Consider the following 20,211-nt stretch of genomic DNA (forward strand, 5'->3'; position numbering starts at 1 on the left):
TGGACAGTGTACAGAGACTCACAGCCGACAGCCGGGTGGCCCCTTCTGGAAGAGGGTGTGTGAGGCGCCTGGCTGCTGCTGTCTGCTGTCCAAAGGTTGGCTCCTGAAGTTTGGGGTTTTCCCAGGATGTATGTTTCCATTTCCTGAAGCTCATGTGCTTCTCCAGAAGGCCAGGAGGGGTCCTGATGAGGTCTCAGATCCTGTAGCAGTCATTTTTAGGTCCTGATGGCCTTTTAACACAGTCCAGGATGGTCCCGTGTGCCTATGCAGAAGGCCAAGAAAAGACAATTCAAACTGTCCTGGCCCTGGCCCAGAGACTGACTTGGGAGAAAGTCAGTTGGGCACCTTGACCATGGGCTGGATGAAAACATTTTGACCAGTGGTTCTCAGAGCGTGGCCCGCACATCAGCATCAAGTGGGAACTTGTTAGAAATGCTAAAGCAGAGACTCAGCTTTCTATATTTGAACATGTACTCTAGATGATTCTAATACTCAATAAAGCTTGAAAACCACTCCATTAAAAGAAAGCTGGGCGTATGGTTTAAAAAAAAACCTTGCTTTGGCTAAGACCTAGTTCAAATTAGAGCAAAAGGAGAAAACTTCGTGGCAGAGGGATGTGGGAGGTAGTCTGTGCCCCAAACTCAACCAAACACGAAAACTAATACCCGAGTTACAACTTCTCAACCCAACAAAACCACGTCATGAAGCTTTACTAATAAAGAGTAATCTCGGGCTACTACTCCCAACCAGATTCCAAGGCCTGAGTTTATTCTTGGTGCACTCTGGAGACTCCTGGAGCCTGCATGCATTCCTTCTTTCATTCCCACACTCTTAGCTGCTGAATATACAAAGATAATAAAAAAAAAAAAAAAAAAAAACAAAAACCCTTCCTCCACCCTCGAATAGTCTGTTTCAAGGAGAGGCGTATGATTTGTGAATGAAAAATTACAGGGCAGGGTAATCAGTATTGCTACTACCAGGGCACTCTGGGTTGAAGTGGGACTCCCCGCCTAGGGCAGGGAGGAGGAGGTCTCAGCCAGGCCCAGAGGAACAGAAATACTGGGGTGGGGCAGGGGTTAATCCAGTTCAGCCAGTCTAGTGTCTGAGTCAGATCATGACGCAGTCAGATGGGAAAGCTGGAGTTCACAGTTGTAACTTCCCCCTGAGAACAGAATTATCTGCAGAGCCCAGATACACCCTGTGACCACAAGTGTGTGCTGGAGGGTGCAGGGTGTTGACTGGAGGAACCACGGCACCACTGGCAGCTCCAGCCCTCAAATTACTGACCAGCGGCTACATTCTCGACTCTTTTTTCTGATGAGTGTTCCTGTGAGCATTGGCCTGTTCCAAAACCTGGTAACCTGTTCTCAGTCCTATCTCTCCAGTAGACACTGCACACCTCACTTCTATCCCAGCATTTTGTCCTTTTGGAAGTACTTTCAATTGACTGTACTGATCTAGAAAGGACTAGGAATATACCCCCATCCACACAATCAACAGCCTCAATCTTTAGCACTGTCTTAGCAGTACTACTGAGACACACAGCGTGGTGGTCCCCCTTTTGGTCATTTGTTCATTCAAAACTATTGTGCCAGGCTCTGATCCAGAGGGCTCCTGTTACTGATGGTTAATAATTATAGGTTAAGTTTTGAAAGATTTTCTTTGATGTGGACCACTTTTAAAGTCCTTATTGAATTTATTACAATATTGCTTCTGCTTTATGTTCTGAATTTTTGGCCAAGAGGCATGTGTGATCTTAGCTCCCTGACCAGGGATCGCACCCACACCGCCTGTGTTGGAGGTGAGGTCTTAACCACTGGACAGTCATGGAAATTCCTGCTGTAACTTTTAGTCTCCCTAGGAATGAAAAATGCGACAATGAACTACTATTTCTCAGCAATCAAATTAATACTTTGTTTTAAAGAAAATGCTTGGTACTAGCGAGGAGGCTGTGAGAAGGGGCACCTGCGACATTATCATTAGTAATAGAAATGGGACATCCTATCTGAAAAGCAGCTTGACAGTATGTATCAAAAACTATTGAGATGTTAAAACCTATTAACCCAGAAGTTCATCTGGAAGTTTATTCTAAGGAGATTATCAGGAATGTAGACAGAGATTTATACCAGCTACCACTGTGGAAAATTCTTAAAGAGATGGGAATACCAGACCACCTGACCTGCCTCTTGAGAAATCTGTATGCAGGTCAGGAAGCAACAGTTAGAACTGGACATGGAACAACAGACTGGTTCCAAATAGGGAAAGGAGTACATTAAGGTTGTATATTGTCACCCTGCTTATTTAACTTACATGCAGAGTACATCATGAGAAACACTGGGCTGGAGGAAGCACAAGCTGGAATCAAGATTGCCGGGAGAAATATCAATAACCTCAGATATGCAGATGATACCACCCTTATGGCAGAAAGTGAAGAAGAACTAACGAGCCTCTTGATGAAAGTGAAAGAGGACAGTGGAAAAGTTGGCTTAAAGCTCAACGTTCAGAAAACTAAGATCATGGCATCTGGTCCCATCACTTCATGGGGAAGTAGATGGGGAAACAGTGGAAACAGTGGCTGACTTTATTTTTCTGGGCTCCAAAATCAGTGCAGATGGTGACTGCAGCCATGAAATTAAAAGACGCTTACTCCTTGGAAGGAAGGTTATGACCAACCCAGCAGCATATTAAAAAGCATAGACATTACTTTGCCAAAAAAGGTCCGTCTAGTCAAGGCTATGATTTTTCCAGTGGTCATGTATGTATGTAAGAGTTGGACTATAAAGAAAGCTGAGCACAGAATTGATGCTTTTGAACTGTGGTGTTGGAGAAGGCTCTTGAGAGTCCCTTGGGCTGCAAGGAGATCCAACCAGTCCATCCTAAAGGAGATCAGTCCTGGGTGTTCATTGGAAGGACTGATGCTGAAGCTGAAACTCCAATACTTTGGCCACCTGATGCGAAGAGCTGACTCATTGGAAAAGATCCTCATGCTGGGAAAGATTGAGGGCAGGAGGAGAAGGGGACGACAGAGGATGAGATGGTTGGATGGTATCACCGACTCAATGGATATGGGTTTGGGTCGACTCCGGGAGTTGGTGATGGACAGGGAGGCCAGACGTGCTGTGGTTCATGGGGTCGCAAAGAGTCGGACGTGACTGAGCGACTGAACTGACTGATGCATGCACCAACAAAGATGTCACCAAAACATTGTTTTCCGTGGCAAAAAATTAGAAACAGGCTATTTACAACAATAGAGAATGTTTAAACACATTAGAATAAGTCATAGAACATAAACTGTTCGTTAAAAACTCTCTTTAAAGAATTTTAAATGCCACAGGAAATATTCTTATATATGTAGTATGGTTCCAACTTAAAAAAATATATAGTTAATATAAATACGTTTAAAATAACAAAATACTACTGGATAGAATGGAAACTTTTTTTTTTTTTTTGGCTGAGCTGTGTGGCATGTGGAGTCATAGCTCCTCAACCAGAGATCGAACCCGTGCCCCCTGCGCTGGAAGCACAGAGTCCTAACCACTGTACTGCTAAGAATTCCCAAAACTTTAATTTTCTTAACGCTTTCAGCGTTTCTGTATTGTTTTCCTACCATTAGCGTATATCCCTTTAACAACGAAAAGGTGACAAAGCGCGCATGCGCGGGTACGCGGGCGCATGTGCGCGTGCACGCGGGCGCATGTGCGCGTGCACGCACTCACGTGACTTCCGCTCCTGCATGAGGAGCGCTGTATAATGTTTTCTTCAGACGGCTGCCTCCTGGTCCGGTCCTGGTGAGTCACCCAACTCGTCTGGGTTTGTTAATTTTCTCTTTGCAAAATGACTGTGATAATCCCGGCCTCTCCACCAAACAAGATAGTTGTATGTTGCTACTCACTCCTGCCTGTAAAACCCCAGGTGAATGCTAATTACTGTTATTACTAAAACACCAGTGCATTTTGGGAGAGGTGAGTTCCAGTGACGGTGGCATCTCCGCAAAAATAAATAAGACTCAAATAAGCTAGGAATGGTCTCCTGGGACATTGAAGCCTTCATTTCACATGAAGTCTCTTCTTGCCAGAAACCTTCCTCCTGCGTATCACTATGCAGGTACTATTGCTGGTACCAAATGACTTGAAAGCTCGGTAGCAGGGAGCGTTTGTCTATCTCTCATACATGTCAGCTGGGGTTTGGCTGATCTTGACTGGGATCAGCTGAGTTGGGTTAAGGTTGCCTTTTTTTTTTTAATTTTTAAAAATTATTTATTTGGCTGTGCCAGGTGTTGTGGCCTGTAGGATTTTTTTTTTTAAAGTTGTAGCTCGCGGGATCTTCAGCTGCAGCGTACCAATTCTTAGCTGTGGCGTGTGGAATGTAGTTGGACCACCAGGGAAGTCCCCAGGCCTTCTTTCGGATACAGGTCTGTTCTGTAAGCCTGTCATCTTCCCAGGACCAGCAGCCTAGCTGGGGCATGTTCTTTTCCTGGTGATAGGACACGCCCAGTCACACAAGCACATTTCAAACCACTGTATGGTCACCTCTGCTCCTTCACCCTGGCCAAGCCTGAAATCATGGAGCAGGGAAGCTCTCCCCCCACCCTCTGGAGATTCTGGGGGATCTGCAGAATTACAGAGCAAAGAGTGTGGATGCCGCAGAGGGTGAGGAGTTGAGACTAATGATTCAACCTAGCACAAGGAGGGTGGGGGAGGTAAAACGAGCCACGAAGCTGTCAGCTCTGTTCAGACTGAAGGCAAGGAGGGAAAGAGATGGAAAGTCCTGGCTGTGACCTGTTGGAGGCAGCCCAGAAACACCTACTCTGCATCCCTTGATACAGCCAGTATTCATTGGGAGTTTGCCTTGGAACGTGGTGAGGCTCTGAGCTGGGACAAGATGTAGGTGACAATGAAGGCAGGACTCTGTTCCCTCTATTATTTTCCTAAAAAACTTTTCTTTCCACACCTGCAGCCCATTGCTGGGTTTTAAATGCACTTCTATTTGCAGCTTTCTTGTCTTGTGTTGCTGTGGTTTTAAAAGGTGGCATGTACTTAAAAAAAATTGAAGTATAGTTGATTTACAATGTTGTGTTAATTACTGCTATACAGAGAAGTGACTCAGTTATATATATATATATATATACACACATATATACACACATTGTTTTTCATATTCTTTTCTGTTAACGGTTTATCACAGGATATTGAATATAGTTTGCCATGCTATACAGTAAGACTTGTTGTTTATCCATTCTATGTATTATCATTTGCATCTGCTAACACCACACTCCAAGGCCATCCCTCTTCCCACCTTGGTAACCACTATTCTATTCTCTATGTCCATGATTCTGTCTGTTTCATAGATAGGTTGATTTGTGTCAATTTTAGATTTTACATATGAGTAATATCATATGGTATTTGTCTTTCTGACTTGACTTTGCCTAGTATGATAATCTCTAGTTGCATCCATGTTGCTGCAGATGGCATTATTTTACTCCTTTTTATGGTTGAGTAATACTCCATTGTATGTACATACCACATCTTCTTTATCCATTCATGTGCCAATGGACATTTAGGTTGCTTCCTTGTCTTGGCTATTGTGAAGAGTGAACATACGGGCACATGTATCTTTTTGAATTCTAGTTTTATCCGGACATATGCCCAGGAGTGGGATTGCTAGATGATATGGTCATTCTATTTTTAGTTTTCTGAGAAGGTGGCATGTGTTTTTATCATCTCAGGACTGTATCTGAAGCACTTTCCTCATGTGTAAACGTGTTTCTGATTAGAATTCTCCCTGGCAAAATCAAATGGCTGTGTTCCCAGTCTAGACTGTCAGGATCCATCTGATGGTGTGGCCTGTCATCTAGGAAGGAGGGCCACCTGCCAAGACAACACCTGAGGAAGGTGGGGAGTGGGGGAGCTTCTACATACGTGCACGAGCTGAGGAGGTGCCTCGGAAGAGACAGCGGGAGTGGAGAGGTCAGAGACAGAGCCAAGGCTTGGCAGCTGGGAGGCAACTGGCCCCGCATGGGGTGTGGGCTGTGGCTCTGGGCTCATGGGAGTTTTGAGGAAGTGTTGGCTGAAAGGAAGCAAATAGAACCCTCCAGAGCCCTACAGGACCAAGTCCCCGACTGTTCCCTTCATGCTTCTCTGTGCCAGGATCTGAGTCTTAACATGGATGATCAGGGCCTGGCTGGAGAGACCGCATGCACCCTGGGATCCTGAAGATGGAAACTAGCATAGACCAAGGGCTTTACCCCAGCAGGAGAGTCTCACGTAAGATGATTCTCTTTACTTGGAACCAGATGATTCAGCAAACTACCAAACAGAGTCCTCTTTTTCCTTCTAAAGACAAAAAGTACCTAGTGTGGATTTCTGCCAGACAGTGGCACAGGTCCCCGTTAGGTTGGCACCTGCCTGGCAGGAGCTCACTGGAACTGTTAAAAGTCGAGGATTGGGCCCCAGTCTAATGATGCGAGAACCTGTCAGAAGCATCCGCAGACACCTGATGAGCACTGCTCAAAACCATCAAGGTCATCGAAAACACGGAGTGTCAGAGAGACTGACTGCCACAGCCAAGAGGAGGCTAAGGAGACGTGAGGACTGCAGGAACCTGGGTGGGATCCTGAACCAGAACAGGACATTAGGAAAAACTTCAGGAAATCCTGATAAACTGTGGACTTCCGTTAAGAATAATGATCAGTCTTAGTTCATTAATCGTAACAAGTAGACCATCTTAATGTAAGAGGTCTGTAACAGGAAAAACTGGATAAGGGATGTTTTGGAACCTTCTGTGCTTTCTTAATTTTTCTGTAAATCTTAAACTGTATGTTAAAAAAAAAAACTATTAAAAGATAAGCTGGGAGGTTGAAAGTAGACTTGGAAGCCAGCCTTCCAGGGATCCAGTCCCAGCTCCTCCTCGCCTTGGGCAAATCACTAGACCCTTTCTGCTGCACCTCGGTTTCCTCCTCATGAAACGGGACTCCTCACAGGACCTCTGATTGTCCTGGGGACTGAATGAGTTAAAGTTGTCAAATTCTGGAAGAATGTGCCTGGTACCAAACAAGTGCCACACGTGCTTATTTAGTACGTAAATAAAACTATAGGTGTGGATTTACCTCAAATGTCCTGTGAAACAGAAGGAAGTGTACAGTAGCTTGAGTTTTAATTTTCCTTAAAAAGAAATAAAGCATGCTCAGGGCTCAGTTTGGGCTCCGCTGTCCCAGAAATTCCGTGACCCTGCCCGCTCCCTCTGGCTTGGCCTGGATTTGGTTCTTCCTGTTCTTTCTCCCAAGGGGTTCCCATTCTCTGCCAGGTTCAGACAGGATGACTCAGCCTGGAAACCTCCCATCAAAAGGCACATCAGCACAGGCAGATCCCCAGCCCACTTGCCTGTCCTGACTCTTCTTCCCTGGGAGGGTGCTCTGGCATCTTGGTTCCAGCAGTGGCCCCCAGACACCTCTAGCCCCACCCTCTTCGCCGAGACACACAGCCGCAAGCCCTCTAGCTGACTTTCCTGCCTGCACTGATGCCCTTCCAGCTCGGAGAGCTCGGTAAAGAGGGGACATCCCTGCCCAACAGGATGCCTGGGAAATGCGTGTGTTCCTTACGGCTCAGGAAGAGGTCTCTCTCTCAAGAACAATCCTGAACTTTGTCCAAACTGTTGAGAGCTTGCTGCGAGTCATCTTCCTGTGAGCATCTGGAAAAAAAGCCTTGTGTCCAAGCAGAATTGGAAGCACACATCTGCCGTTTCCTTTAGTCAAGACCTTGAATTCCTGGAGCTGTTTCCTGCCCCCGCTGATGGCCACAGTCCCTCTCCAGGGCTGCCAGGTACAACCGAAGCCAAGCTCTGCAGTGTGGCAAAAAACAAAAACCTGAAGCTTCAGAATGAGGCTGAATCTCCCAGTCCTTGTCCCTGGTGGGTTCCCCTACTTTTTTTTTTTCCTAAAGAGGCTTATTTCTTGTTCAGAGACACTGGTGAAGGGGATCATTGACATGCCCCTCTGTTTACAGGTAAGGAAGCCAAGTCCTTCTGGAGACAAAAAAGATTTCAGACACGTTTCCCGTTTGCAGAAGGGGTTGCAAATCCTCATCCACATTCTAGCTGGAGTTAACTTGTTTTCTTTGCTTTTCTTTGTCAGCACTTGGCAGTGACCTACATAGCCCACATGCCTAATAATAACTTGAGCTTTATTAGCACCCAGCATTCAAGGGCCTCTGGGAATTTGGCAAAAGGCGGTATTTAGTAAATCATCTGCTTGTTGCAAACAGACTTTGCACTTCTGGAGCAGCCTTTGAAGAGGAGAGGCTGCTGGCTGGGTCGCTTGTCTGACTATTTTCCTCTTCATCTTTTTATCTGGAAATCTCCAAGGCCATGGCTCACTTGTAAAGAGTTGATATTTGAGACAGGTAACCACTAGTCTGTCTCAGGTATCGACCTATCAGAATGGCTTTTGGCCAAGGGTACCCTCCCAAAGTTCTACCCCCAACTCCTGCCTCTGATTGGCCAGGCATTGCCCCTGAAGCTGCAGGATTAGGGGAAGGTCCAGGGAGTTCCAGGGAAGGTTTCTAGGTGGTGGGACAATGACTGTTCCAAGTGACAGGAAAATAATTCAGTATTTAACCAGCTGACTGTCAACCCTATATGCTCACATATTCTCAGTTCCTAGGAAGTACAGATCCATGCCATGTGGCTTAACATAGACTTGTTCCTAAGTGTACATGATGGCAGATCAAGGAGTAGAAGTGTTTGGATTCAAGAGCCTTGAGGATTTCGTTTGGCTGTGTCTTAGCTCCTCTATGGTCCACTGGAGTGATGGCCAGGTGTAAGAAGAAGAAGAATGGGTGCAAGTCATAAATGATAACACACGATAATCAGAGCGAGGGAAGCCCAAGAGGGCCCCTAAGTCCAAAGGATGGTGTAAAACTAGACATGAGAGACAGGGCAGGACAGGGAAGATGCTGGAAAGATCCTAGGACCAGAGGGTTGGGAGGGTCAGAGCGTCCTGAAGCAAGAGGGTCTAAAACACTTGCCTCAAAAGTATCATCACTTGCTGCCAGGGAAGCTTAGCCATGGTTAAAAATGTCAGGAAGGTGGAGCTACTCAATTCTCAGCAGTTCTTAGAACTGCCTTGTGAAAAGATTTTCCCCAAGTGTTTCCCCTGCAACACATCCAGCAAGCTGTTTCTAGAAAAGTTGTCCCAGATGCCAAAGCTGGTACTTATGAAGGACCATTGTTTGAAGGGCTGCTTCCCACTGGCAAAAAGTGTGATTTGGTTGCAGGAGGGGGTCATTTCCATCACAGAGTCCAAATTCCCTAGGACTTTGGCCATCTCAGAGCAGGATAGCTTTATAGATTTGTACCAATACCATAATTCTAACATAGCCATTTTCAAAGTGGTCTTGAAGCCAATGGAGTTGCAAGAAGTCTCCTGATGGATGCAGATTGCTTTCCAAACATATGAGTCCTTTCTTCTACTCTTCTCAGTGAATGCCACACAATCGTCCAACCATCATTTAGGGAGAACTAATCCCTTCTTACCGGTAACTTATTAAGTGAGTCATTAAGGATGACTGAATTTGTGAACCAAAATTAGCATGTGCCCAGAATACTTTTATTCAGCATTCTACCCCAAATCCTGTCATGCATGCAACATGTGGCAACTTGCAAAGCTCCTGCTGGGCCTGCAGAACTGTTGACAACCAAATGCCCACACTTAGGAGGAAGCAAGTTTTGTTTTCTCTCTTTATCAGTTTGCTGCTACTGTGTTATCCGTGCGGTTGGTTTTTAGATGGCCTGATCTTTATGGTGTTTAGAATTCTATATTCACCACCTCAGTATCTTGGCCCTGTAATTTTCTGGTAACTAGATTGAAAGATACATTGTGGCTCACATGTTTACATAATGCTATAGCCTCCCCCAAAAGCAAGCTGCTTGTACATTGACACTTTGTTATCTTAAACACTGTTATTATTTATATATAAATATAAACATAAATAATATAAATATAAATATAAATATATATAGTGAAAGAAAGTGAAGTTGCTCAGTCATGTCTGACTCTTTGGGACCCCTTGGACTGTACCCTACCAGGCTCCACGGTACATGGGATTTTCCAGGCAAGAATACTGGAGTGGGTTGCCGTTTCCTTCTCCAGGGGATCTTCCCAACCCAGGGATCGAACCCGGGTCTCCCGCATTGTAGACAGACACTTAACTGTCTGAGCTACCAGGGAAGCTATTGCTGTTCTCAGGGAAGCTCTTTCAAATGTAATTTTATTTTTTAAATAGGTTATAAGTTCCTACCATTCAAAAGTCAAAGTAATATCCAAAAGTATAATGGAGAAGTTCTGCTCTCTCTGCTACAGTCTGCTTGGATCCTCCACCCCAGAAGTCATTACTTCACTCTTTTCTTGCATTATCTCTCTGGTGTTTCTTGGGGCAAATAGACAGTTTTCATGTTTCCCTTTTAAGGGAAGGTTTTTAATATTTCACTAGGGCACAAAGCTCCCTTGACCCCACACGAGGAGGTAAAGTTAGATGCGGTGGATAAATTCAGAAGTGACTCCAGAAGACTGAGATTGCCTCTGAAGTCTGTCTTCCTAGGGCAATGAGCAGCACTGTCATCTTTTTACATACCCTGCTCTTGGAAAATGATGGGATAGGATTTTCTTGTGGGTCCCTGCTGCTCTTTTCCCGTCTGCATCCCCCCGTTTCAACAATCCCACAAAAGTCTCTGACAGAGGTGCACATTTTGTTCTCTTCCCCACCCCCACCTCCCTCAAACACACCTGTCTAGGGCCCCATCTCCACTGTGCCTGTGGGGTTAGGTAAATGGATTCTAATGTGTATATGGAATTTCAGGGAGAAGTGACCAGCTCCTTCCAGTCAAGGTTTTTTTGGGCTGGAAGCAGTCCTTCAACACGAGTCTAATGGGAAAAGCTGACACTGGAGGATGTCCCAGATGTACAATATTCAGCTTATTGATGGAGTGTTTACTGTGTGCCAGGTGCTGTGGCGGGTGCCAGCTCAAAGGGTGAGCAGGACACGGTGCCTGCCCTCATGGGCCTCAGGAGGAGGGTTACAATACACTGTGGGAAGAGCTGTGAGAGTGCAGAGCACAGAGAAGGTGTTGCGGGGGGAGGCCTTATGAAAGCCAAGATAAGAGGGGCAGGTAGACTCAGCCAGGCAGTGAGTGGGGCTCCGAGGCAGCATCATGTGCAGAGAGTTCCTTTCTCCTCTCCTACAGCATCCTTTACTAGTGGGACCTCATAGAGATAATTCTGGTGGCGAAAGGAGTGACTTGAGTGGAGATGTAGGGGCCAGAGGAGCTGGAGGTGCTCGGGCGTGGGTGGAGGCAGGGAACCCTTCCCATCCCAACACGTGGACACAGCCCTGGTGGTGCTCCGTCCAAGGGCAGGTAGGAGCCGGTGGTACCAGGAAAGAGTCAGGAAATCCCAAATTCATTCCAGGCTCTGTACCTGGCTGTGGAAGCCTCAGGAAATACCGTGGCAGTGGGAGTGTCAAGGGAAAGGTTTTGAAATATCAGTGAGTCAGAAAGTGAGGCAGTCTAGTTCCCAACGGAAAGTAGATAGCCCATTCAAAACAGGGTAACCTGGGGAGGAATTATTTACAAAGGTGTGGGCGGCTGGGGACCCAGTTGGCGCTGCACCCCGGGGGCCCAAGAAGGAAGGAGATGAGGGATGATTACCAGAGTCTGGCAGGACTGAGTGTCTTGTTAGTCTCCTGGGTCTTGAAAGGAGCAGTGACCTTGGGCAGAGGTGACCCTGCAGGGAGGGGACTAGGGGAAGAAGTTCCCCCATTAACACTGTCTTTCCCTCTGCCAGGCCTCTCAGGTAGTGGGACCCTGCCCTAGGAGAGCGTGCAGGGCCTGTAGATGAGACTCCAGGCAGAGAGGCCCCTGGGGACGGGGAGGGGGCAACAGGAAGCAGGAAGGGAACCCACCAGGCCTTCATTCACTGTGGCCTGCAGTGGCAGGAGACCAGACAAGATGGCTTTTCTTTATGCTTTTCTCCGTCATTTTTGTAACAGTCTCAAAATGAACACACATGACTGTGGATTGGAGAAACTGTGATTTTTAATTTTATAATGCGAAACCACAAACCACATCAACAGTAATAATAACAGCAAGGAATGTGTCCCCAAGGAGACCCCCCACCCCCCAACTCTGGGCAGTACCAGTGCTTTCATTAGTGAGAACGGGAGAGGGACGCCTTGCCAACACTGCAGGCCCATGCCGCACCCTTTCCCATGGGACGCTGACCACAGACAGAGCACACACAACCATCACTCGCAACTAAAGAGTCGCTGGGTCCTCAAGAAAGTGGTGCCAAGCCACTTGTTACTCTGAAGCAAACTTTGTATCTGTGCATGGGGTGGGGGTCGGGGGGGAGGCGGTGGAGGATCATAGAGGAAGATGCTCCGATATCCAGGGTCATGGATTCAGGTCCTGTCCCAGGTGCTTCATCATGGGGGAGCCTTGAGCATTTACACTCTCTGAGTCTTATATCCACGTGACCTGTGAGGGTGATGATGATGATCCTTCCCTCTAAGAGTCATTGTGAGGGTTCATGACCTTGTAAAGTTAGACTCTCTGCAGATATTCCTTGTACATGAAGGAGAGCAGTGTGCAGAGGTCATCACCACCACACAGGCAAGAACAGATACATCCACAGCCTCTAGGAGGCCCGAGTGTGGCACAGCTCATGCGTGGACAGAAAGAACACAGCCTATGGTGAATTGAAGAGAAACACACCCAGCCCCAGAGCCTGCTGGCAGCGATTTCTCTAGTTCCCATCACACAGCCCTCCTCCCTCTAGTCTTTTCCCGTTTCTCTGCCCCCTCCTCCCCTCAGCTCCCTGGGATCCCTGTGCCCAGGATGTGGCTAGGAGCCTCTCGTGGGGGTCTCTCCCTGCCTGCAGGGTGGATGTAGACCCTCAGGTTTAGGACTTTCAGAGGCCTCAGAGGACAGCAGCTATGACAGCCACCTTTCTCTTGCCACCTTGCCTACCTCTGGCATGTAATTTCAGCATATGATTGTTCGCAAAGGCCCCGGCCCCACAAGGGAGGGACAGGACAGGTGAGGCCAGTAAAAACCCCATCTCACCATGAGAGAAAAATCACTGCAGAAGAGGGCATGAAAAGAAGGCAAAATGAGGAAATGGGAAATTTGTGCTGAAGACTGATAGTGTGATCTCACTGTTTCATGCTGTTCTTGTCCAGTCCCTTAGTCGTGTCTGACTCTTTGCGACTGCATGGACTGCAGCACTCCAGGCATCCCTGTCCTTCACCATCTCCTGGAATTCACTCACGTCCATTGAGTTGGTGATGCCATTCAACCATCTCATCCTCTGTCATCCCTTCTCCTTCTGCCTTCAATCTTTCCCAGCATCAGGTCTTCTCTAATGAGTCAGCTCTTTGCATCAGGTGGCCAAAATGTTGGAGCTTCAGCATCAGTCCTTCCAATGAATATTCAGGACTGATTTCCTTTAGGATTGACTGGTTGGATCTCCTTGAAGTCCAAGGGACTCTCAAAAGTCTTCTCCAACACCATAGTTCAAAAGCATCAATTCTTCAATGCTGAGCTTTCTTTATGGTCCAACTCTCACATCCATACATGACTACTGGAAAAGCCATAGCTTTGACGAGAAAGACCTTTGTCGGCAAAGTAATGTCTCTGCTTTTAAATATGCTGTCTAGGTTGGTCATAACTTTATTCCAAGGAGCAAGCAGCTTTTAATTTCATGGCTGCAATCACCATCTGCAGTGATTTTGGAGCCTAAGAAAATAAAGTCTGCCTCTGTTTCCATTGTTTCTCCATCTATTTGCCATGAAGTGGTGGGACCGGATGCCATGATCTTCATTGTTTGAATGTTCAGTTTTAAGCCAGCTTTTTCACTCTCCTCTTTCACCTTTCATCAAGAGGCTCTTTAGTTCTTCTTTGCTTTCTGCCATAAGGGTGGTATCATCTATGTATCTGAGGTTGTTGATATTTCTCCCAGCAATCTTGATTCCAGCTTGTGGTTCCTCCAGCCCGGCATTTTGCATGATGTACTCTGCATATAAGTTAAATAAGCAGGGTTACAATATACAGCCATGACGTGCTCCTTTTCCAATTTGGAACCAGTCTGTTGTTCCATGTCTGGTTCTAACTGTTGCTTCTTGACCTGCATACAGGTTTCTAAGGAGGCAAGTAAGGTGGTCTCATATTCCCATCTCTTTAAGAATTTTCCACAGTTTTGTGATCCACACAAAGGCTTTAGCATAGTAAGTGAAGCAGAAGTAGATGTTTTTCTGGAACTCCGTTTCTTTTTCTATGATCCAGTGGATGTTGGCAATTTGATCTCCAGTTCCTCTGCCTTTTCTAAATCCAGCTTGAACATCCAGAAGTTCTCAGTTCACATACTGTTGATGCCTAGCTTGGAGAATTTTGAGCATTACTTTCCTAGCGTGTGAGATGAGTGCAATTGTGTGGTAGTTTGAACATTCTTTGACACTGCCTTTCTTTGAGATTGGAATGAAAACTGACCTTTTCCATCCTGTGACCACTGCTGAGTTTTCTGAATTTGCTGGCATATTGAATGCAGCACTTTCACAGTATCATGTTTTAGGATTTGAAAGAGCTCAGCTGGAATTCCATCACTTCACTAGCTTTGTTTGTAGCGGTGCTTCCGAAGGCCCACTTGACCTCGCATTCCAAGATGCTGGCTCCAGGTGAGTGATCGCGGCATCGTGGTTATCTGGGTCATTAAGATCTTTTTTGTATTGCCACCTCTTAATATTTTCTGCTTCTGTTAGGTCCAGACCTTTATTATGCTCATTTTTGCATGAAATATTCCCTTGGTAGCTCTCATTTTCTTGAAGAGATCTCTAGTCTTTCCCATTCTATTGTTTTGCTCTATTTCTTTGCATTGTTCATTTAGGAAGGCTTTCTTATCTCTCCTTGCTATTCTTTGGAACTCTGCATTCAGATGGGTATATCTTTCCTTTTCCCCTTTGCCTTTCGCTTCTCTTCTTTTCTCAGCTATTTGTAAGACACTTTCATAGTCATTCCCAGTCCCTTTGACGTTTGGCACCATGGGTGTGAGGCAGTGGCACCCAGTTCTGGAAAGGTTTAGGGCTGGAGAGAAATGCAGTGACGACCACCTCCCCGGACCCTCACCAGCTCTGCCACCTCTGACCGTGACCCAGAGGACAGAGGGAGCACCCAAGCCATACCTCGACCTCCTGGTGCTTAAAAGCACTGACCTCATCTTCTTCTCCAATTTAAACCATGAGATCTGACCTACAACTAGTGGTCTTTGTCCTCAGTATTGGAGGAGGATAGGTGGGCACAGGGAGTCTGGAAAGAGACGAAAGATTATCAGAGCGAAGCGCTTGTTTATCCTGCAACATGTGGAGAGAGAGGTTGCTGTGGCGGCTAAAACTACAGTCTAGAATTGGAATGAGAAGGTCCAAATCCTGTGTCCTCTGGTTGTTGTCAAGGTGATCCACTTACTTGACTCCTAAGCCTCTGATCTATCATGACAAGTGGGATGACCAGATCAGATGTTCTCCTTAAGGAGTGCATGCGTGCAGGCTAAGCTGCTTCAGTTGTGTCCGACTCTTTGCAAGTCCAAGGACTATAACCCGCCAGGCTCCTCTGTCCATGGTATTCTCCAGGCAAGGATACTGGAGTGGGTTTCCAGGCCCTCAAGGAGTTGCCATATCAAATATATGGTATCAAATATACGGCATCAACTTGGACACATTTTTGCCTTAAAAAACAAGAATTGATCCTGAAATTATTCTAGCCCCTGGATGTTTACAGGGAATAAAGGGGACTGAAGAACAAATTAAGGAGCACTACAAAGCACCAAGCATCCCGGTCCCAAATGTGGGACATCCTACAAGAGAAATGATGCGGTTATCTTCAACAAACCAAATGCAAGGAGATGACACTTTTAAAAGGAGCGAGAACTGTTACAGAACAGAGGGGACCATCAAAAGAAATGTGTGAGACTTGTTAAATCCCAATTTGAAAAAAAAAAAAAACCCTAAAAACACATCTTTAAGAGAACTAACCTGATGTGAAGGAATAACTGTTAATTTTGTGGATAGTGGCCTGGCAGTTATATTTCTAAAATGTCCTCACTAACTGCAGGTACACACTGAAGTATTTATGGTGATATGAAAGGACAGCTGGGATTCAGAGGGCCGATGGTTTGGAGTAGCAGGGTTAAAACTGTTGGAGCTGAGTGATGAGTGTCTGAGTTTTCATTTTACTCTTCTGTCTATATTGTATATTTTTGAAAATTTTCATCATGAAACATTTTAAAAATATTTGTCAGGTCTTAGATGTGGCGTATGGGATCTTTTTCTTCCACCAGGGATTGACCCCAGGCCCCCTGCGTTGGGAGGGCAGAATCTTAGGCCCTGGACCACCAGTGAAGTCCCTCATCACAAAACATTTTAATATAGGTACAGATATGTGAGTACCACGGCATTAGGTTGGATCAGACGCCTTTGATGGGGCCTCGTCATCCATGGGCTTACCTGTGCTTATTCCTGGAAGGGTGTGGGTTGCGGGGGGTTTAGGGGTTCTATCCAGCTTTGACTTGCTTCACTTCCTGACTGAGCCACGTGTCTTTCTGACCTGTAGCCTGAGATCCAGCCAGAGCCCACTCAGGGCACCCCACATTGGACCATGACAAGCCCAAAATTGCAGGGGAGTCAGTACGCCATAGGCAGTAAGGCTGGTTGCCTTGTTTCAAAGGTACCTAAACTGTGGTTGAGCGAAGTGAAGGGAGCCCTTCATGACAGCCGGTGGGGAGCAGAGATGGATGAGCGATTCTGTCCTGAGGCCTTCCATGGTACCCGGTGGAGGGGTCTGCCCACAGGAGGCCCTCGATAAGGATGTTATTCATGAGTAAATAAATGCCAGCATCGAAAGAGTAGAGACCATAACGACATCACACCATGAGTAATAGAGTTTCTGAAAGTCAATTTGTTTTGCTTTATATGACTGATTTTAATGTTTTAAAGTTGAAGCATAGTTGATTTACAATATGGTGTTAGTTTCAGGTATACAGCAAAGTAATTCAGTTTTTTATATGTGTGTGTGTGTGTGTGTGTATGAATGTGTATGTATATATACACATTCTTTTTCAGCTTCTTTTCCATTATAGGTTGTTACAAGGTATTGTCTATAATTCCCTGTGCTATACGGTAGGTCCTTATTTGTCCGTTTTATATGTAGTAGTGTTACCTGTTAATCCCATACCCCTAGTTTATCCCCTCCCCTTTCCCCTTTGGTAACCATAAGTGTGTTTTCTGTGTAGCTATATTATTTTCTGTGACTGATTTTAAAATTCCAAAATACCATTTGAGAAAACAAGTAAATGTGAAGACAATCCTTCACCCCACAGCAATACACTTCTGCAAAAGTGGTCAGACATCAAGCTTACTGTCCCTTAGCTCTGCCTTCAACATAATGAACCCCAGTGTCCATGCACATAGATGCATGTGCTGACAGGTGTGTGTGCTCCATATTTTTTCAGATAAAAATAGCTCATGAGCTTGGAAGAACAATCTGCTTTAATTCTGGGAATTTGAAAAAATACATGTAACCAAGAATGGATTCTCAGTTTTGAAGATAATTGACATTTCCTCACAACCGTAAATATTTTAAATATTAGCATAAGTGAGATAACATGCAGAAGCCACGCCTCAGGTCCCTGTCCTGTGATCTTGGGAATCCTTTTTCTCTCTTCTTCCCCTTTCCACTGTCTCCTGGGACTTCCCAGGAGCCATGATTGAATCTGTAGGATTGCCAAATTTTAAAAAATAAGCTACGTGGTTGTCAGGTTAAGCTATACAAAAGGTATCCATATCATGTGTGTTTGTGTGTGTAACAAATACTTTTTTTATAAGAAGCCTGGCAAGAAGAAAGCTAGTTGAGAGATGAAGCTTCCTGCTGCGTGGGTAACCTGTTTAGCCAGGACCAGATGGTTTAGAGGGTGGGTAATGAGATCCAAAGTCCTCTCTATCTAGGTCAGTGTTGAATCCAGCCCCGTTCACAAATCACAGAGATTTGTGTGGCCAGATGTGCGTTCAGGCACTGATGGAAAAGAGAGGATGTTCTGAGACAGACACATCTGAATGTGGGTCGGATTTGGCTCCTTTGGGGGCAGCTTTTAGTCCTGAGTTCTCAGGTGGAGCTGTCATGGAAGAAGAGATTTCCATATAGGATGGATATGCAACTGTGGTATTTTCCCAAAAGATTGCACCATGTCACTGACTTTCCAGGACTTTAAAGAACAACATAGTGTCTAGTGTAAACTAGAACACAGGGACTCCTTTCATATATGGGAGATGAGTGTAAATTATTCAAACTTTTTTACAGATAAATGTGACCATGCATATAAAAAACCCTAATAGTTTGCAAAGCATTTGCCCAGCATTTCACTTCTAGGAATTCATTCTAAGGAAATAATCAAGGTCAAGTCCTAAGATCTTGATAATAATAATAGTAACAGTGATTATTTTCTGCCCAAAATAGAGCAGTGACCTAATCTTACTGCCCAACAATAGGGGATTTTTAGAAAACAATGGTGCAATGGAACATTTTCAGCTACTAAGAACACTGTTGTAGATACATATTTACTGATATGGAAAGGTGTCTTTGGCATATTGTTAAGAGGTAAATATCTGGTTATAAAATAGTCTAACCCCACGTTTGCTTTTCAAAAGCTTTTTCCACACACATGCATGTACAGACAAACATACAAGTATATATGCTTAGAAAAATATATGAGAAGTTAGTTATCTCTGGGTAATAGAGTAACGGGCAACTTTTCTTTCCTTTTTAATTTCCTCTCTTTTCTAAATTGATTTATGATAAACAAGCGTTTGCTTTTATGTCTTTTATTGAAAAGTATTTTAAAACAGAAATTAAGAGCTTTTCAGAAGGACTGTGCAGTGGTGAGAAGGACAGTAGTGGAGGGCTGTGATCCGGGGAGGAAGAGGTCCACCGAGGGGACGGGTAACCAGACTCAGTCCTCTTCATGGGAGACGTGCTTCTGGGGGAGTCAGCCCCAAGCTTGCTTGGAACGACCTTGCGTGGAGTTGAGAAGTGTCTGTGGTCCTCCCTCAGCAATGCGTGGACTCCTGTATGCTTTAGAACAGTCAGGCTGCACACACGGGCTAGTTCGTAGCCAGAGCAAAACCCAGGCCACCATCCCTTTCTTAAAAGTTACTCTTCTTGGCTCACCCCTTATCTTCACTGATTTAAATGTTAGATTTCCCAGTCCATCAAGATAGTTCTTTGAAAACATGAGAGGAGCCCAAATAACCATCAAAAGAAGACAGAGGCAGCCAAAGGTGGTTTCTTTCCTTTTTTTTTTAATTTTTAATTTTTTTTGGCTGTGTGCCATGTGAGGTCTTAGTTCCCCAACCAGGGATCCAGCCCCTGCCTCCTGCTGTGGGAGTGCAGAGACCTAACCACTGGACCACCAGGGAAGTCTTGGCGGTTTCCTTTTAGTTTTGGGGTGTTCCTTTCTTATCACAGATGTCTTGGCTGCAGGGGGGCCCAACCCCAGGTTAACGGTCCTTTTTCCCTCTGGCCCTCTGGGGTCTGCAGTCAGTGCCCTCCCGCCCTTCTCCCACATGTGTGTCCTCAACAAAAGCGAGTGCAGCTGTAAAGTGGGGGTGAGTGAGTCAGCCCTAGAGTGCTAACATCAGCTGGAAAAGCAAGCAAACTGGAAGCCCATCCTAGAGTTCCCAGCCTCCAGGATAAGAGCAGGGCTGGGGTGATGTACCCAGTTTGCCATATGGTGGGCTGCTGGAGTCCTGCAGGGCAGGGCTGGGAGTTAGAAGACATAAATGTTTGGAGGTGAGCATGCCTGGAGCTGAGAAACCCAGAGAGACCCACACAACCATTCCCAGACCCTCTGCCTGCCCCCTGGGTGCTATAGACAAAGGGCTGATTCTGAAAGATTTAGAGGCCAATGGCATAGTTTATGGAACTGCTTTGGATAAATGACACAAACTCTTGGAATCCTGCCTTTGTTTGGAAAGTGGAAATAACACAAACCCAGGGAGTTGTATTGATTAAATTGACTGACCGGAGAGCCTAGAAGAGTCTCATGTAGAAGGTCTGTGGTCCTTATGCTAAAAAAGCAGTCCTGAGTTCTACTTTCAGAGGTAACTTCCTGGGGGCAATGAC

The 20,211-nt window shown here is 45.6% G+C and overlaps 1 protein-coding gene across 1 annotated transcript in view; it reads left to right on the forward strand.

Annotated features, from left to right (window-relative positions):
• Positions 1–3,666: 3,666 nt before the first annotated feature.
• SNRK (SNF related kinase) overlaps positions 3,667–20,211 on the forward strand; it is a 141,844-nt gene continuing 125,299 nt past the window's right edge. The window contains exon 1 of the mRNA XM_081527756.1: positions 3,667–3,788. The gene's annotated coding sequence lies outside the window, so the exon portion shown is untranslated. The remainder of the gene's footprint in view (positions 3,789–20,211) is intronic.

The sequence above is a fragment of the Giraffa tippelskirchi genome, chromosome 9 (genome assembly GCF_054371585.1).
Source record: "Giraffa tippelskirchi isolate mGirTip1 chromosome 9, T2T-mGirTip1v1.2.pri, whole genome shotgun sequence".
In the NCBI taxonomy this organism is placed as follows: Eukaryota; Metazoa; Chordata; class Mammalia; order Artiodactyla; family Giraffidae; genus Giraffa; species Giraffa tippelskirchi.